This window comes from Uranotaenia lowii, chromosome 2 (genome assembly GCF_029784155.1).
Source record: "Uranotaenia lowii strain MFRU-FL chromosome 2, ASM2978415v1, whole genome shotgun sequence".
Taxonomy (NCBI): Eukaryota; Metazoa; Arthropoda; class Insecta; order Diptera; family Culicidae; genus Uranotaenia; species Uranotaenia lowii.
In genome coordinates this window covers 137,198,462-137,215,489 of record NC_073692.1, presented here as the reverse complement: position 1 = coordinate 137,215,489, position 17,028 = coordinate 137,198,462, and the positions used below count along the sequence as shown (strand labels likewise).

The 17,028-nt window shown below is 38.6% G+C and overlaps 1 protein-coding gene and 1 pseudogene across 8 annotated transcripts in view; both read right to left on the bottom strand.

The window, feature by feature from the left end:
• Positions 1-17,028, bottom strand: part of LOC129742161 (sodium/hydrogen exchanger 7) — a 301,385-nt gene that overhangs the window by 141,002 nt on the left and 143,355 nt on the right. The window lies entirely within an intron of this gene.
• On the bottom strand, positions 2,453-4,492 carry LOC129747773 (uncharacterized protein K02A2.6-like; annotated as a pseudogene).

Sequence of the window (17,028 nt, the reverse complement as noted above, 5' to 3'; positions counted from 1 at the left end):
GTCTCCTTGCGGCCGACTGGCTGGCTGCGGAAGTCTTGGGGCTCGTTGAAAGCGAATGCGCAACATTATTTTGGCCTCAAGCAGACACCTACGTACGTGCGACAGGTGGTGAGGTGGAATCTGGATAAACATCATTGCTCACACATGAAAATTCAACCTGCACGAAAGGGAAAACAATTTTTCATACCAAATAACCAGACCAATAAAGGAAAGGGATCCAATCGATTGAACTGAAGTACAAAATCAATTGACTTTTAGGAGATTTTTTCAATACGGGTTTTAATTGGGATTTCAGCGGCTTGTTTCAATATTAAAGTTCATTTATTTTAATTACAGGTCGCATGTCAAGCAAGAAATCCCCGTCCCCAATCTCCCAAAAATGACTGGACTCGACGGAATTTCGCTACCCGGAGCCTATTAATAAGTATGTTATTAAACGTTCTGCGTCTTTAATCGAAGCGCCTTTATTTAAACTCCTCCCAAGCTTTGCGGCAGAAGAAAATTGCTCTACATTGTCATTAAAGTTCAACGCAGTATTGTGGGGGTTGAAACACAGAGGATGAAAAAAAAATTGCACGCTGTCTCCTGGCGGCTTATTTTCTGTAGAAACATGGCCAAGACAGATAAAATTTAATCAGAAAGCCTACTAATGAATTGATAAAACTTATGTTTTTGCGTAACAGTTTAAGTAGGAATTAACCGTATAAATTGGTTTATTTCTTTAATGAATAACCGAATTTTCCAGCAGAAGGGCCGCCTGGAAAAGGAGGAGCTCGAGGAGCTGCATAGTTCCCAGGAAACACGAAAGTTTTGACAGAAACTTAACGCATCCTGCAAAGGCTTTGTGCTGCAAGCCGAAATGTGCCGGGATAAAGACGGAGACATCCTGACGGACAATCGTGAGGTGATCAAAAGGTGGAAGCAGCACTTCGATGAACATCTGAAAGGCGCACCGTTCGACTACCGCTTACTCTCTAGCTTCAATCTTATAATTATTGAAGCCATCAGAGTGGAAGTTAGTTCGATTACAATCATCACAGGTTTTGACAATGCATTCAACATCGAACTCGAACATTTAAGCTGTGACTCATTCGCTTTCATTGCCAAAATATTTAACCGGTGCTGGGAACTTTACTACTTTCCTTCAGAGTGGAAGTTGGCTAAAGTAATTCGAGTTCTGAAACCAGGGAAAAATCCTTACATTCCAAAAAGCTTTAGGCCAATAAATCTATTCTCCTGTTTATCTAAGCTTTTTGAAAAAGCCGTACAAACCCGGATTTTGACGTTCGTCGACACAGACGGTGTCTTACCTGAAGAGCTGTTTGGGTTTCGTAAGGGTAGGTCAACAATTCAACACCTCGCCAGACTCTATCACAACATCCGGCACAACAAGTTAGTTTCTAAATCGACAGCAATGGCATATTTGGACATCGGAAAAGCCTTCGACAATGTGTGGCATGAAGGATTGATCTTTAAACTGAAGCGATACAATTTCCTTATCTTATTTTATCTATCTACCTTTTTTTAAAGTTACCTCTTTGGTCGAGCATTCAGAGTCTCCCTTCATGAGAGTTGTTCAGAGATATACAACATTGCGGCTGCTGTCCCTCAAGGAAGAATTTTGGAACCCATTCTGTATAAAATATACACCGCTGACATCCTATCGCTCCCTGGTGGGGGCGTGTTGTCTCAATTCGCTAACGACACAGCAATAATGTACAAAGGTCGAATCATCTGAACTCAAGCAAACAGTCTACAAGGAAGCCTTGACACTCTGACATGATACTATAATAGCATCTGTATCCGTGGTCTATTTTTAGGTCTAGTTTATACCAAGGTTCTTAGATACACTAGGTTCTCTGACTTTCACAGTAAGTAGGCGAGGAGTGAGCGGGGCTCTCAATGAGTTTGTTTATTTTTTGCTCAGCTTTTCTGTGGTTTGTTGGTAAACAAACTTCATGAGTTCCGTATAGTTGCATAGCCTACATAGCCAAAATGGCTGAATCGGGAATTCGTTATTCGGGAACACCTCCTGAATATATACCCACCTTGGTTTATACAAGAATTAAACCAACGAAATAAGATCCAATCCAGTGAAAAAACGGGTAACCCCATTCGTGTTCCATTAATTAACTGTCAAACGGTTTAGAACTGCGTCAAATTGGATCCAAATTCATCAATTTTGGAGCAATCCTTATACCAGTTTGTTGTAATAAATAGGCCGATGATTTATACAACTAACATATTAAAACTTTATTACACGATTGTTAAAACTAAAACGAATAAACGGTGTGGTTCTTGATAAGAGTGGTGAATTAGAATGACTTGCACAATTGGTGTTCTTCTGTGGTAGACGTCAGTCGCTCTGACAGAATGTGTCAGACGATGAGCCCACTGATAATGATGATGGTGATAAGGTTGTGTAGGGGTGTCCTCCCAACACCTCCCCCTCTTAGAAGAGATGATACGGCTCATACCTCACGGGTGTTCTTCTTACTCTAGAAGATTGGCGAAGCTGGCTCGGTTGTTGCTGAGTAGTAGCTCTTGGAGGCTTGGAAGGCGCTCGGCGAGGGACCTCGGTAGGAAGTAGCTGATTGAGTAACGGTAACTGCGATGGCCCACCTGTTGCTTGTTCGGATGGTGCGACAGATGGCTGACTAAAACCACACGAATCTAATAGGATGCTTAGCGGAATTTGCGTTGACTGCTGTTGTACTGGTGATGTTGGTTGTTCGGACTCGTACCGCTTCCTCAGTTGGTTCGTATGGGACCTCACAAGATTTCGCTTATCTGGTAACCAAACATTGTAGATAACCCGGCCAATACGTTCAAGGATTTCACCAGGCTCCCAGTACCAGGTGTTGTTTCGGTGTACTTTAGTCCAAACCTGATCCTTGACATCGTAGTTCAGCGCTTTCGTGCCATGCTTTCGATTGAACTGGATTTCCTGCTTCGATTCGGGTTGCTTGTAGAACGAGGTTGGTGGTCTCAGTAGGTCCAATGCTATTCGTAATCGTCTGCCCAATAACAGCTCTGCTGGAGACTTCCCATCAGGTGCGCTACGACATGGAGTGGAGCGGTAGCACAAAAGGAAAGTATCAATTGCTTTACGGAGAGGCTCTCCCCCCGTCGTTATTTTTCGAAGTCCTCGCTTGAATGTGTCGACAAATCTCTCTGCGAGACCGTTCGACTACGGATGGTACGGCGGTGTTCTAAGGTGAAGGATTCCTTGGTTGCTGCAGAACGTTTCAAATTCCTCGCTCGCGAACTGTGTGCCATTGTCGGTAACCAAAGTTTCAGGCATCCCGTTTCTGGCGAAGATCTCGCGGAACATGGCCACCGTTGCAGATGCTGTGATGCGCTTGGTGGAGATGACTTCTGGCCATTTGCTGAAAGCGTCAACAACAATCAGGTAGTAATTGCCGTCGACTGGCCCAGCATAATCGGCGTGTAATCGTTGCCATGGTTTTTCTGGTACAGGCCAAGATTCCAAATTAGTTTTTGTGTTGGTCTTGGCGGCTCTCGAACATTCCACACACGCTCGGACACGCTGGCTGATTTGCTCGTCGATTCCGGGCCAATAAACGTAGCTACGTGCTATGGACCGCATTCTCTCCACTCCTGGGTGGCCCTTGTGTAGAACACGCAGAATCCGATCTCGAAATTTTGCAGGAATGACCAATCGCTCTCCGTAGACGAGACAATCGGACACTATTGAAAGACTGTCCCGGCGTTGATGGAACTGCTGCAGCTGGGAGTCGCTGAATCTCGATCGATCGGTTGGCCAAACTGTTTCAACGAACTGCTTAACCTGCTTCAAAATCGCATCCGACTGTGTTCCTGCTTGGATCATCTTGAAAGTGACCGGAAGACCCTCGACAGACTGCTTGACGATGTCTTGCATGGTGTCTTCTAGCTCAATCGATGCGATGACGTACTCCTCGTTGGGGCGGACGTGGGTGTTAATCAGTCTCGACAAAATGTCAGCATAACCAAAACTATTTGTGTTGACATATTTGATGCTGAAGTCATACAGTAATAGAGTTAACGCCCACCGCTGAAGCCTGTTTGCTGTATAAACCGGGATGCCAGTCTTAGACCCGAAAATCGCCAGCAACGGCTTGTGATCCGTCTCCAAAACGAAATTCCGACCAAAAATCATCCTATGGAACCGAGTTACTGCAAATATTAGCGCCAGACCCTCCTTCTCAATCTGGCTGTAGTTTGCCTCGGCTGGCGTCAAGCTTCGTGACGCATAGGATACCGGTTTCACTGACCCATCCGGCAACTTGTGGGCGATTCGCGCGCCGATTCCGTAGTTTGACGCGTCCGCTGATACTATGATTTCCATTTTTGGATTGTAGTGAGTAAGCGCCAATGGTGACTGCAGGATTTCACGGAACCGATGGAACGATCGCTGACACGCTTCTGACCAGTTCCATTTGGCACCAGTTTTCAAAAGCTGGTCCATCGGGTACCGGAGCTTACGCATTTCGGGAATGTACTTTGCGTAGTAGTTTACAGCTCCTAAATACGACCGCAATGACGAGACGTCCCGAGGCTATGTGGTTCATCTATAGGTGGGGACAACCAAAAACTTTAGTATTAGTTCGTTGTATCCATACAGTTGTTTATGAACGATTGTGACGTAACGCGACGCCATCACGGAGTCAAGTGATAAGCGCCCAAATGTAGCCATGGATACTTATGAGGAAGAATGTTTGGGACGCAAATAAATTTGTTTATTATTTAGAAAAAAATAGCGTCGCCGAGCTGCGCGTCAGGAAGAAAAATCGTATTAAAAGGGTGCTTTGATTGTTATTTATGAAATTACATGAAACATTGTATGCCGTCGGTGGATGGCGATTTCAACGTCGAGATGCTCATGAACGTTTGTGACGTAGCAATCAAAACATTGAAAAAACTGATTCTCATACTCGTGCAAGGGTACTCTTGTCCCCACCTATAGATAAACCACATGGGTCCCGAGGTGGTGGCATGGTGGAAATGGCGGATCGCGGATTTTCCGGATCGGGTCTAATTCCATCACCATCTAAAACCTGGCCCAAGTATTCCACTTGCTGCATGTGGAATTTGCACTTCTCCATCCGAATCGTAAAACCATACTCCTCCAGACGCTGAAGCACTTGATGCAGGTTGCGGTCATGCTCCTCCTTCGTGTGACCACCCACTAGCACGTCATCCAAATAACCACAGGCTCTACCGATGCCACTCAGAACTGCATCCATGATCTGCTGGAATGCACCCGGAGCTGATTTGATGCCGGGTGTGAGGCGAGTGTAACGAAATAAGCCCTTGTGGGTGTTGACTGTCAGCAGATGTTGATCTCGGGGGTCCACTTCCACTTGGAGATAGGCATCGGATAGGTCAATATGACTGAAGACCTTACATCCTGCCATCTTTGTAAAGATGTCTTCTGGTAGGGGAAGTGGACACTGGTTGGACTCCAACGCCTCATTGAGGCCGGTCGAAAAGTCAGCACAAATGCGGACTCTCCCGTTCGGTTTCCGAACCACGACGATGGGTGCTGCCCAATCTGAATGGTCCACTGGTTCGAGAATGCCCAAATTCTGCAACCGCTGAAGCTCATCTTCTACTGCACCTTACACGCTGTAGACCACCGGACGCTTGGGCCGGTAAACTGGTTTCGGTTCACCCTTGAGTGTTAGGCGAACCTTGGTCTTTGAACAGAGACCCATTTCCGACGAAAATACTTTCGGGAACTTAGCTTGCAGGAATGAATGCGGATGAGGCGATTGGTTGTTGATTCTGTTGCAGAATGAACTGATGGGAACGTCCCATAACCCGAAGAGTTCGATCCAGTCAGAGCCTAAGATGTTAAGCTCCAGGTCTGGTGGAGCAACCCGACACAATCCACGTTTTGTTTTGCTGCCGATCTTCACATCACACCAAAACTCTCGGGCCAAATGAAGTGATCCCCCAGATGCAGATTTGGCGTTGCAAGAAGGAATTGTTCCTTGTGGTTCGCCGATTTTTCGCCAACACTGGTCAGAAATGATCCGACGCTGAATCGATCTGCAATCGTACCGGATTTCGGTTGATTTCGTATTTCGGAGTACTTCCTGCTCTGAGTGATATTGTTCACGGACACTATCTTCATTTCTCTGCTACTCTTCTTCTTTTCCTTCTTGTTGCTGCTGCTGCTACCGCCAGACGTAAAACAGGCGCAATATCCTTCCTTATGGCCTTTCTTTTTACACTCACGACACTGATGTTCACGGTATGTACAGTCCACAGAAAAGTGCATAGCACCGCACGCCCAACACGGAGTTTTTGGTAGATTAGTAGAATTTACTGACTTTCCCGCCCAATGTTTATGATTTGGTTTGGTATGCCGCTCTTTATGAATGGCGTTCACTGCACTGAATGATTGCTGTTTCTCAACAAGACTGTTTCCTTGTTTCAAGTTCAGTAAATTCTTGCAATCTTCCACCACTTGTTCCAGATAAACGTCCTTAGTTTCGTTCAACTTCGTTATCAACCTCATACGGATGTCCGAGTCTCGTGCTGACTTGAGACCACTCACGAAAATGAGGCACTTGAACTGTTCCTCTGACATATCTTTTAACTTGAAGTCCACACACGCTTTATTAACTTTGCACGAATAGGACACTAGATCATCGGAATCGTCTTTTGTCGTCTGCAAGCACAGATAACGGCGATGAAACGCGGACACTGGGGATCCGAAGATCGTTTTTAACTTCCCAATTGTTTCACTAAACGATAGCTCCTTGGACAGCTTCGGAAGTATAAAACTGGTGAACCGCTCATGTGCTTGTGGATTCAGCTTCCTCATCAGTAACCGGACTTTCGCAGCGTCGTCCAGTTTTTCGGCATCCTTGTCGAACAAATCTGCATAACGTGCATACCAGGAGTCGAAAGTACTGCCTTGCTCCGGATCATAGACGAATTCGGTAAAGTTGTTGGAAAGGGAGTCCAAAACCGTTTCGTCCCTCGACAGCTTGTGAATGGCCTGCTGGGTAGCTGAGACCTGCTGAGTAAGCTGTGCCATAAGCTGTTGTTGCTGTTGAAGGATTTGCATCAGCATCTGGTTGGATGATGGTTGCTGTGCGAGTCCCCCTACTGCTTGATTTACAGCTGGATCCGGCATGATGGTAACCTCAACTCCTCACACGCGGTGATTGTTTCGATCAAAAAGCCGATTTTAACGCGACGGACAACTGTTATTCGCGAAATCGGTACTGAACCAACTCGTCGCCACTTTGTTGTAATAAATAGGCCGATGATTTATACAACTAACATATTAAAAGTTTATTACACGATTGTTAAAACTAAAACGAATAAACGGTGTGGTTCTTGATTAGAGTGGTGAATTAGAATGACTTGCACAATTGGTGTTCTTCTGTGGTAGACGTCAGTCGCTCTGACAGAATGTGTCAGACGATGAGCCCACTGATAATGATGATAAGGTTGTGTAGGGGTGTCCTCCCAACACAGTTCTAAAAAAAATGTGAGATGAAACTGGTATAATGGAACACGGGTGCGGTTGCTTGGATCGGAATTTGGGTCTAAACCGACTGTTTGAACCACGGATACAGGTGCTCTAAAAGTTGGAAAATTGTACAAAGACTTTAACCATCCTGTTTCCGCATTCAAGATTCCCGAAACTCACCTTAAACAGTCATATGATAGGGTGAAGTGATCCTAAATGCGCATGTTGGGTAATATGCGCATATGGCCGATTGACGATATGGCTGGAGATTCATCATATCTAATCAGTGCAGTTTGAGAGTAATACGCTTTCAACACATGGCATAAAAAAATTAAATTGTTATATAAAGTCGAAAAAATTTAAAAATTCAAACAAGATTTTTGTCAGTTTTGTTAAAATATATTGAACTTAAATTTTGGTGCGTACAGATTCTGTGAACAAAAATTTCAATGGTTTTTCTTTCTTATTCATCTGGAAATAGGAAATTCAACAAATTGAAGTTGTAAATGATAAGATATTGGAATAAGAGACAGGTTCTGAATGCCCATATCAAGGCAGGTTAAATGCCTATATCAAGAAAAATAGATTAGGTCTTGTACATTTTTTACTATTTATCATTTAACCTTTAAATCTACGCCCAAATCACGATCTTACAGCGAAAAAAGAAGAACTTCATACTGATCCGCTAAAAATACGATATGAACGAAATATTACCATGAAATATCGCCATATGGCATACCGTCAACTGGGGCAATATGCAACACTTTTCATCTTCAATGGCTTATAAAATCTAAATGCTTACAGATAATTATACCTCTTGTACATCAAAAGTTTTAAGGTTGATGGGACACCAAACTGACGTAGTCAGAAAAATTATTGGTTTTACCAGTTATTTTTAAATTTTCAAAAACATGCGATTTTTACCCTACTAAGAAAAAGGGGTAAGTTGCAACAAACTTTGTAATTAATGAAAAATCCAATGAAAACGTTTGAAAATTTAAAGTTTTTGATACATTTCTGATGTCATAACGCATAAAGCACAAATTGCAGTAATTTTTGGTTTTGTTCGAATTCAATTTTACATTTTTTCTGTAAAAAATGTTTTTAAGAAAAAAGTGTTAATCTGCTGCATACATTTAGGGGAAAAAATACTACCAAATATTCTATTATCTTAAATCATTTAAATAAATCTTAGGATGGATGAAATTTTAATGGTAACAAACGCATATTGCAAAACAATCATATCCGGCATATGGAAACGCGTATTATGAGATTTAGTTCTGTAGTTCTGTCCTTTTGTTGCATTTTGCCCCAGTCAGCTAACTGAATTATAAAAAAAATTATTTAAAAAAAATTTGGTAATTGTCCGAAAAATATTTATACATCCACAGTGTTGGTATTGTATAATGAAAGCAATATAAAGTTTGTAGGTGATATCATTAAGCCAATCCGTCATAGGAGGTAAAGTTTTTTACGGCATCAAAAAATGTAAAAATTTGTAGATTTAATGCTCGATTTTTTAATTTTTTTTATGAGAATCAAAAACTTTGAAAAACTCTTTCACGATGTTAAAAACTATGTCATAATCAATTTGCTATCATTCAATTATAACTTTATTACAGTATATTGAAATTAAAATTGAATGAGCGTTGTTGTATACAAATGTTTCATCTAACCCTGCTTTTGCATAATGCCATGTTTGACGGTACCTAATTATGTTTCATGCAAAAGAGCTAGTGATTTCACCAAAATTTCAGCCTTGACGTATGCTTAACATCCGTTTCTACCATTTTCAATTAAATAATATCAAAACATTGCAAGTATTAATTAAATATAGCTAAAACATAAATATGCGCATTTAGCCCGCCAGTTTCGGAAATCGGCTATTATGACTTCTTTTATTATAAAATTATTTTCACAAAAGCTGTAAGATATTTTATCAGAAAAATTTCTCTAATGCATATAAAACAGATGTCCGCTCATGTGTATATAGTTTTCAGACTCCTATCTATTGAAATATGGGAGAAAATGAGTGCTCTCTTTAATATGCGCATATAGCCCGCCTCTCCCCTATCAGTCAAAGCACACGCTGTTAAAATCATCTCTATATGTAATTTATTGATTTGGTCTCTGTACCCGCTGATGTGCAGAACATCCAAACCGACTCTGGAGAACAAAATGACTGTATCAAATCAGCTACCCTACCATCGAGTATGCTGGGCCAGTGTGGAAAAGTTGTGCTCAGACCTATAAGTTACGACTCCAACGCATCCAAAACAAGATCTTAAAGATTATCCTAAATCAACCTCCCTGGACGAAAACGGTCGAGGTTCACGAAAGGGCTTGCCTGGATACCCTAAAGCCGAAATTTCAAACTACAACGACAGATTTGGATAAAGGTGCCTTGCCTCTAAACACTCTATCTTCTGAGAACTGCAAAATTCAGGTGAATTAATTAGGTGAGGTAGGTAGTAATATTTCAATAACTTTGAAAATTATATATATAATGTTAATTCATTGCCTTCATCCTATTGCTTCTTGCAGAAAAATAGCTGAATGTATATAAATAAAAAAACAGCGAAGATGAGATGCTTATTCGCAGAACACTTAAACTGTTCAAAATTTGCTATGTTCGAAAAAAAAAGTGAAATAAAACTATTTTAATGTTTTAAAAAATATTATATTACTTTCTACCCTGTTGTTCAACATTCATTTAAGGGCCTTGACATCCAAAGAGAAATTTTTTCTTATATTCTTAGAACACTTATTCGTTTTCCCCGTTAAACGTGATGATTTTTTTTTGTCTCACAAAACTGATTTGCGTATGTAAATCGGACGGATTTCTACCGAGTCACTGAACACACAATTAGAGCGTTTGGAAAGCGATACATACTCGAACGAACAAATCGATAGAAATCAACATTCTATCGGTTGTTGATGTGTTGTGTTCTGCTGCCAATATTGATTATCAAAAAGCGCAGAAAAAAAATCGCATCGCATTATCAATTCAAATAAGCTAGCAGCAGCGAGCGAGAAGTGTCTCGCTCAGCTGTTATCGATTGACCAGAGGCCATTGCATGCATCATCTATTGGTGATCTACACCTACCGGGGCTCGAAGCCGCGGCGTGGTATTTCTGATCCGGCTTTGGTCACTTTGAGCCTAGTTAATACCTCCTCGGTATGGACTCTACTCCGGAAGGCTGGCGGTTAAGCCGTCAGCACCTATGTGAGTACTTACTAGAGGTGCAGTTGTAGCGCTTCCTTCAGCGTTCAGTGCACAGTGGGTTATTTAAATCTTAAACAGGGGAAAAATTCTTTCTAAGCTTCCAAATCCGCACGTTTTTTCAAATCGTAGAAAATTTCAACTCTCAACGAAAACAACCAATTGCTTTTAAACACTTACCCGATCAGAAAAGAAAAACTAAATTATATCAAGATGAGATATTTTGAAATTCATTTTTTTTGCCTATCTGGATGAGTTATAATTTAGTACTCGTAGGATGTTAAAATATCTCAAATTATATCAAAAAGCCTATGCAATCATAACTAAATCATATAAACCGTTGTTATAATTTAAACAAAATCGAACTGAAAAGTGAACAACGAATTGACTTCTTCTGCTGAATAACTATTCGGACTGAGTGCTGAAAAACTGAGGAACCGATTTCCATAAATTCCAGCTTTTAAAAGCCAACCATTTTAATATTTTTGGAAATCCTCATAGAGAAAGAAAAATATTTAAATTAGATTCCGAGTTATAAGGCCAAGGCTGCGATTTCAGGGCTTCAATAGCCTTCGAGAAAAGTTGATTAGATTATTAAATCTGAGGTTTTGAGTTTTATACAATTCAATTTCATTGGCCAATTTCTAACTTTTGAGTTATCATTGATGACCAATGTAGTCGGTTCAACCATCCAATTTTGAGAAAAAATAATTGTAAAACTGTTTATTAAAACGCGAATTCAAGCAAATTATATCTTAGAATTTATTATTGATTATGTATGTATGTATGTATGTATGGTTCCCCCATCGGTAGCAAGGACCTGCCTATGTCTGTGTGGTTGGTCCGAAGGCTTCCACGGCCGATGGTTCGTCGAAGGAAGACATCCAACCCTCAGAAACCTACAATGGTTGGCTACCACTCCGCTTGCAAGGTTTCCTTGGGTTATCCCCAGATGCATTCCCTCTGTAAAATATTTAAAGATCAAATATATAAATATAGTAGTATGACATGTAGTATAAAAAATGAAATATAATTATTTACTAAGGATGATAAATAATGAAAAATCAATAATATGAAGGAATATATAGTAATGAAATAAAATATTTAATAGTAAACAATATGCACATATACAAACCAGTATGAATAAATATATCAACAACAAACCATCATAAAAATACAAAATTAAAAATTTACAAAAATTTAGTAATAATAGTAAAATATCAATAATTTGAAAAGGATACGTTCATTGAGAATATAAAAACACTTAAAATCGTTAGACACCCATATCACTTCATAGTAATAAAGTTTTGCTAGAATCACAGTTAGAAGTGTCCCGACACCACGATCCACCACGACCACGACACATTTTTTTTTTATTTATTTTTTTTTGTTTAATATATTTTTAACGAACATTTAATTTTATAATATTAACACTTTATTATGCTAAGGTTGAGAGTATAAATCTTAGAATTTATTATTGATTACTCTTCAAAATAATAAATAGGATGTTTGTGCCCAAGGATAGAAAAATTGAATTCAGAGATAATCTTTTTTCCAATAACTTCAAAAAACTATTAGTAGCTTTCAACATTTATAGTAAACTAATAATAAAACAGTGTAAATTTAAAAAGCAAAAAAATACACACATACAATTGAAAACATGCAAAGTAAGTTCTTCAAAAATGATGGATGTAAAAAAAGTATTTCAAATTTCTTTCAATCAAAACCTCATAAGAATATTATTTTCAATAACTTGAAAACGATTCTGTTAATCTGAATAATCTCAATAAAAACTTTAGAAAGACTTACATGACCAAACTTGGGCCAACTTTCGAAATTCAAATTTAGATAAAAATAATAACAATACCAAAAATAAAAAATTGAAAAGGAAAGGGTTTTCTTACACCGTTTGTCACTCATGTTCAACACACAAACTAAAAAAAATGACTGATAAACATAATTTTGGAAACAAATTTTCGATAAGTAAGTAAGAAATAAATTAGTTTCAAAAGAATTTCTTAGCAAATTTTAAATTCAAAAAATCAGAATTCTAAAATAAATGTCCAATCTTGTACCAAACTTACCATGAATAGATGTTAGGAAAATGATAATAATTGTTAATTTTTATTCATCTAAATTTGGAGTTCTTTTCCTCATTTTCAACTGGAAGTTTAGTGAGAAATTCCGCTGTAATTTTTTAATTTGAACAAAAACTATTTAATCACGATTTAAAATGTGAATTACCGATTACTGAATAAGAAATTAATTTTGAACAGAATTTATTCAATGTTCGATGGTTTAATTTAATTTGATAAAAAGAAGAATATATTTATAATTATTTCAAAAGTGCCAGTTATATAAGCCAGACATGAAACCTTTAATAAAGTAAAATCCTCCAGTTATCAAAATTTCATTTTTGAAGCTTAAATAATAACTTCATGTTCAACTACACTGACAAATAAATGTTAGAAAATTAGTAATTACGTGAATGATAAAAACTGATGAAAAATTAAAAATAATAAGTTCAAAACTTTTGTTATTAATATTGAAAGCACAAATCAAATACAAAGTTAGTTAACACTGCGTATTAAAAGTTATTTTTAAAGTTGCTGCTTAGAAATTTTTTTAAAACTTTTAAGATTAATTTAAAAATCATGATCGATCCAAAAAACATGATTTCAGATAAAAAATATGAATAAAAAGTTTTTAAATTTTCAATCGCAGGTTTTTAAGCTTTAAGTTACAAGCTCTGAGTATTTTGTCTCTTTAAAATTAAAATATTCCCAAAATAGTCCTGAAAGAACAGAAGGTTGAAATAATGTTTTATTATTAGAAATTTAGAGTTAAAGGCTAATGCTTGAAGAACACGAAAATTCAGAATTTAAAAACAAGGAAACAATTGTTAACGATATGTCTTAAAAATTTAAAAAGTTTGATTAAAAAAAATCCGGCAAGTTGATTAGAAAATTGAAAAAAAGTACAATAAAATTCGGTAAATTTATTTGAAAATTGAAAAAACAATATGGAAATAAAAAAGATTAGTTTTTAAAAATATTTCAGGAAGAGTTTTTCAATAAACATGTTTCACTATAACCATTTTGGTGCTTATTTTTTAAGTTATTGATTTGGTAAATAGTGTCCTGAACTAGAAATTTTATCAAATTCGGCCGAACATATTTAGTTTTGGTGATAAAGAGTTCATTACTAGTAAAATCAAAGATTGTTAGATAACTGATTATGGAAAAATGCATCCGAGTATTTTTGACATCACAGCAAAAAGTGTAAAAAAAAACTTGATTCTATTTCAAGTTCATCAATTCATATAAAACTTTTATTTTTAAATAATATGTTTTTGATTTGAGTTTTTGTAAAAAAGAAACTTCTCTAAAGATTTTTAATTATTTTCAAAAGTCATTTCAATAACAAAAGCTGATAGAAATATTGCATACATATTTAGATTCGGGGAACCCAAATTAGTTGAAATTGTCGTTTAAATTCATTGCACCTAAGAAAAAAGTAAGTTTTGTGGCCTTGTGTAAATTTTTAAAACCCTTTTTTTAAGTATTTAGAAGACAACACGAAATAAAATTGAGTATGAAATTGTTTTTTTAAGAATATTTCATATCAACATAACATTTGGTATGACATAAAAGATTTTTATAATAAAAAAAATGGTTCGTTTCAATCTCAATCTTAGTTACACTTCTTAATAAAAACCCATTCTGAAGACGAGATAGGGTTTTTGTATATCAAATTTTGAGTTTCAATACATAAGGTTGATTGAACTAAAAATTAAAATCTACATTCCGATTCGAACCGCCGTGTGATACAGACGTGTTTTCGCGCAGTTCCTTAAGTTAAAATTATTTATTTTTTCGTCATAGCCGTCTAGTGCTCGAAGTGCCTTCGTCAGTATAATTTTTTTTTTTTTCAAAAGTTTATAAAAAAGTGTTATAGAAACATGCCGTGCCATATCGCCACATGTAATATCGTTGATAGCGTCCACCTTTGGACGTGTACTGGACCATGCCACCGAAGGTACCATGCTGCCTGTATTGGAGTGCAGCGAAATTGTGAAGAATCGATTAGGCGGTTCATGCTCCCGGTGTGCCATGACTGCCAACTTTCAATGAACGAGCAGATTGACCATACAAAAATGATGACCCAGCAAACACAAATATTGGAGCAGCTCAAATTGCAAAATACGGCACATGAGAAGTTGAGCTCTAAGGTTTCAAAATTGTCATATATTGAAACTTTGATTGAGGGTATCGATACACTCTCGAATCAAATAAGTATCCAAAAGAATGAACTCTCCTCATTGATAAAAGCGGCCATGCGACCATCTCCGTCAGCAGATAATTTATTTGACACGCTCTCATCGTCTATGAAAGAGCAATACGTGTCAACTTTCGACGCACATAAAAAGAAGATGGCGCAAACCTTCGAAATGCTGGAAGAAATGATCTCAGGCCATCAAAATTGCCTTATGTCCATGGTGGAGGAGCAGCACAAAAATTGCTTCTCCAATTTAGAACAGGAGCTTACTCCTTCGCTCCAGTCCATTGCCTTGGAACTTAATGCACTAAGGGCAACCGTCCAAAACCCATCGAGTAACGTGGACCTGATTGATGAACTACGGTCGATTCACGACGCAGTTGCAGCAAAACCAGTCACCCCTTTGCTTGAACCAAGAACGTGTTTGGCCGAGGAATTGAATCAACAAATAAGTCAAAAAATTGTCTCAGGTTGGCGCCTTCTGGGTACCAGAAAAGTATGGAAAGCCGATTGGACGGAATACGACAATCGACAGTTGCGCCGCAAGAAGCAGCAACTAAAAGCCGATAGAGCAAAAAAAAGACGGCAACGCAAGGCGCGTAATATTAACAACAATAATATGAACCCCCACATCAATAGCCGTTCTACCCACAACATGAATTATTCACTACCGCCTGATCGAGAGCTTCTTGCGGCGGCCAAAAACCTTTTTTCGCGTCCGCCAGCCAGCCCCAGTAAACGCAGAAGCAAACGAGGTATCCAATTTATAAGGGGTGAAACTTTAAACCCTCCAAAGGACAACGTTCGAGGAACACCAAGCCCCGTGCCGTCACCGCGCCGTAATAGACGTCCGATAATTACTGCACCCACCGTCCCACCAAATTTGCCAACGAATTCTTCGCCTGAAGTATCACCGCGCCGTAAAAGACGTCCGAGAATTACTGTACCTGCCGTCCCATCAAATTTGCCAACGAATCATAACGGAAACATGACGCCTTCAGTGCCACCTGTCTCCCCACAAGCGACGTTTGCCTATCCGTTTCCCAACCCGTACGTCACACCGTTTGCTGCCCCATGCTGCCATCGCGCTCCAACGGCTCCCACGGCGTTTGATTACCCGGTAATGTATGGGCAATATAATTTTCTGCCCCAACGACGCGTGCCAATGTAGGTACTAGATCTTCGATCGAAATTCTAGCTTATTGCCAAAATGTGAACCGTATGAGAAGCGCGGTAAAAATGAAGGAAATAAGCTTGAAACTTTTAGGCTCCTCTTTTCAAATTGTTCTCTTTACTGAAACTAGCTGGGACGCTAGCGTTAACAGTGAAGAAGTTTTCGGTTCGAGGTTTAATGTGTTCCGCAGCGATAGAAATTTAGCATTGTCCAAAAAAAAGTCAGGTGGCGGCGTTCTTGTAGCTTTGGATTCTATTTTTCCCTCAGAAGAAATTACAACGCAAACATATACTGAATTTGATTCTATCTTTGTAAAAACATTATTGGCAAAAGAAATGCACATTTTTGCTTCCGTGTACTTTCCACCTGAATATGCCACTTCACATTATTTTGAATTATTCTTCCAAATTCTTGAAAATACATTAGCTGAACAACCGGAAGCAAAATTACATATTTATGGCGATTTCAATCAACGCAACGCTGACTTTATTTTGGATGATGACAATGAAGCAATTCTACTTCCAGTCGTAGGCGAAAACGAAACGTTACAATTAATCTTCGGCAAAGCTTCTATTTTAGGCTTAAACCAAGTAAATCATGTTAAAAATAGTAACAATAATTATCTTGATCTACTTTTTACTAACTGTACAGAAGACTTTTGCGTAAACGAATCGGCAGATCCACTATGGAAAAACGAAGCATTTCACAAAGCGATAGAATACTCGCTCTTTATCCATAACTGTGCCAAACCTCGCGACTGGGAATACGAGGAAATGCCAGACTATCAGAATTCAAACTTCGAACTATTGAAACTTGAACTAATTAATATAGAGTGGTCAAGTGTATTGAAGAATGAA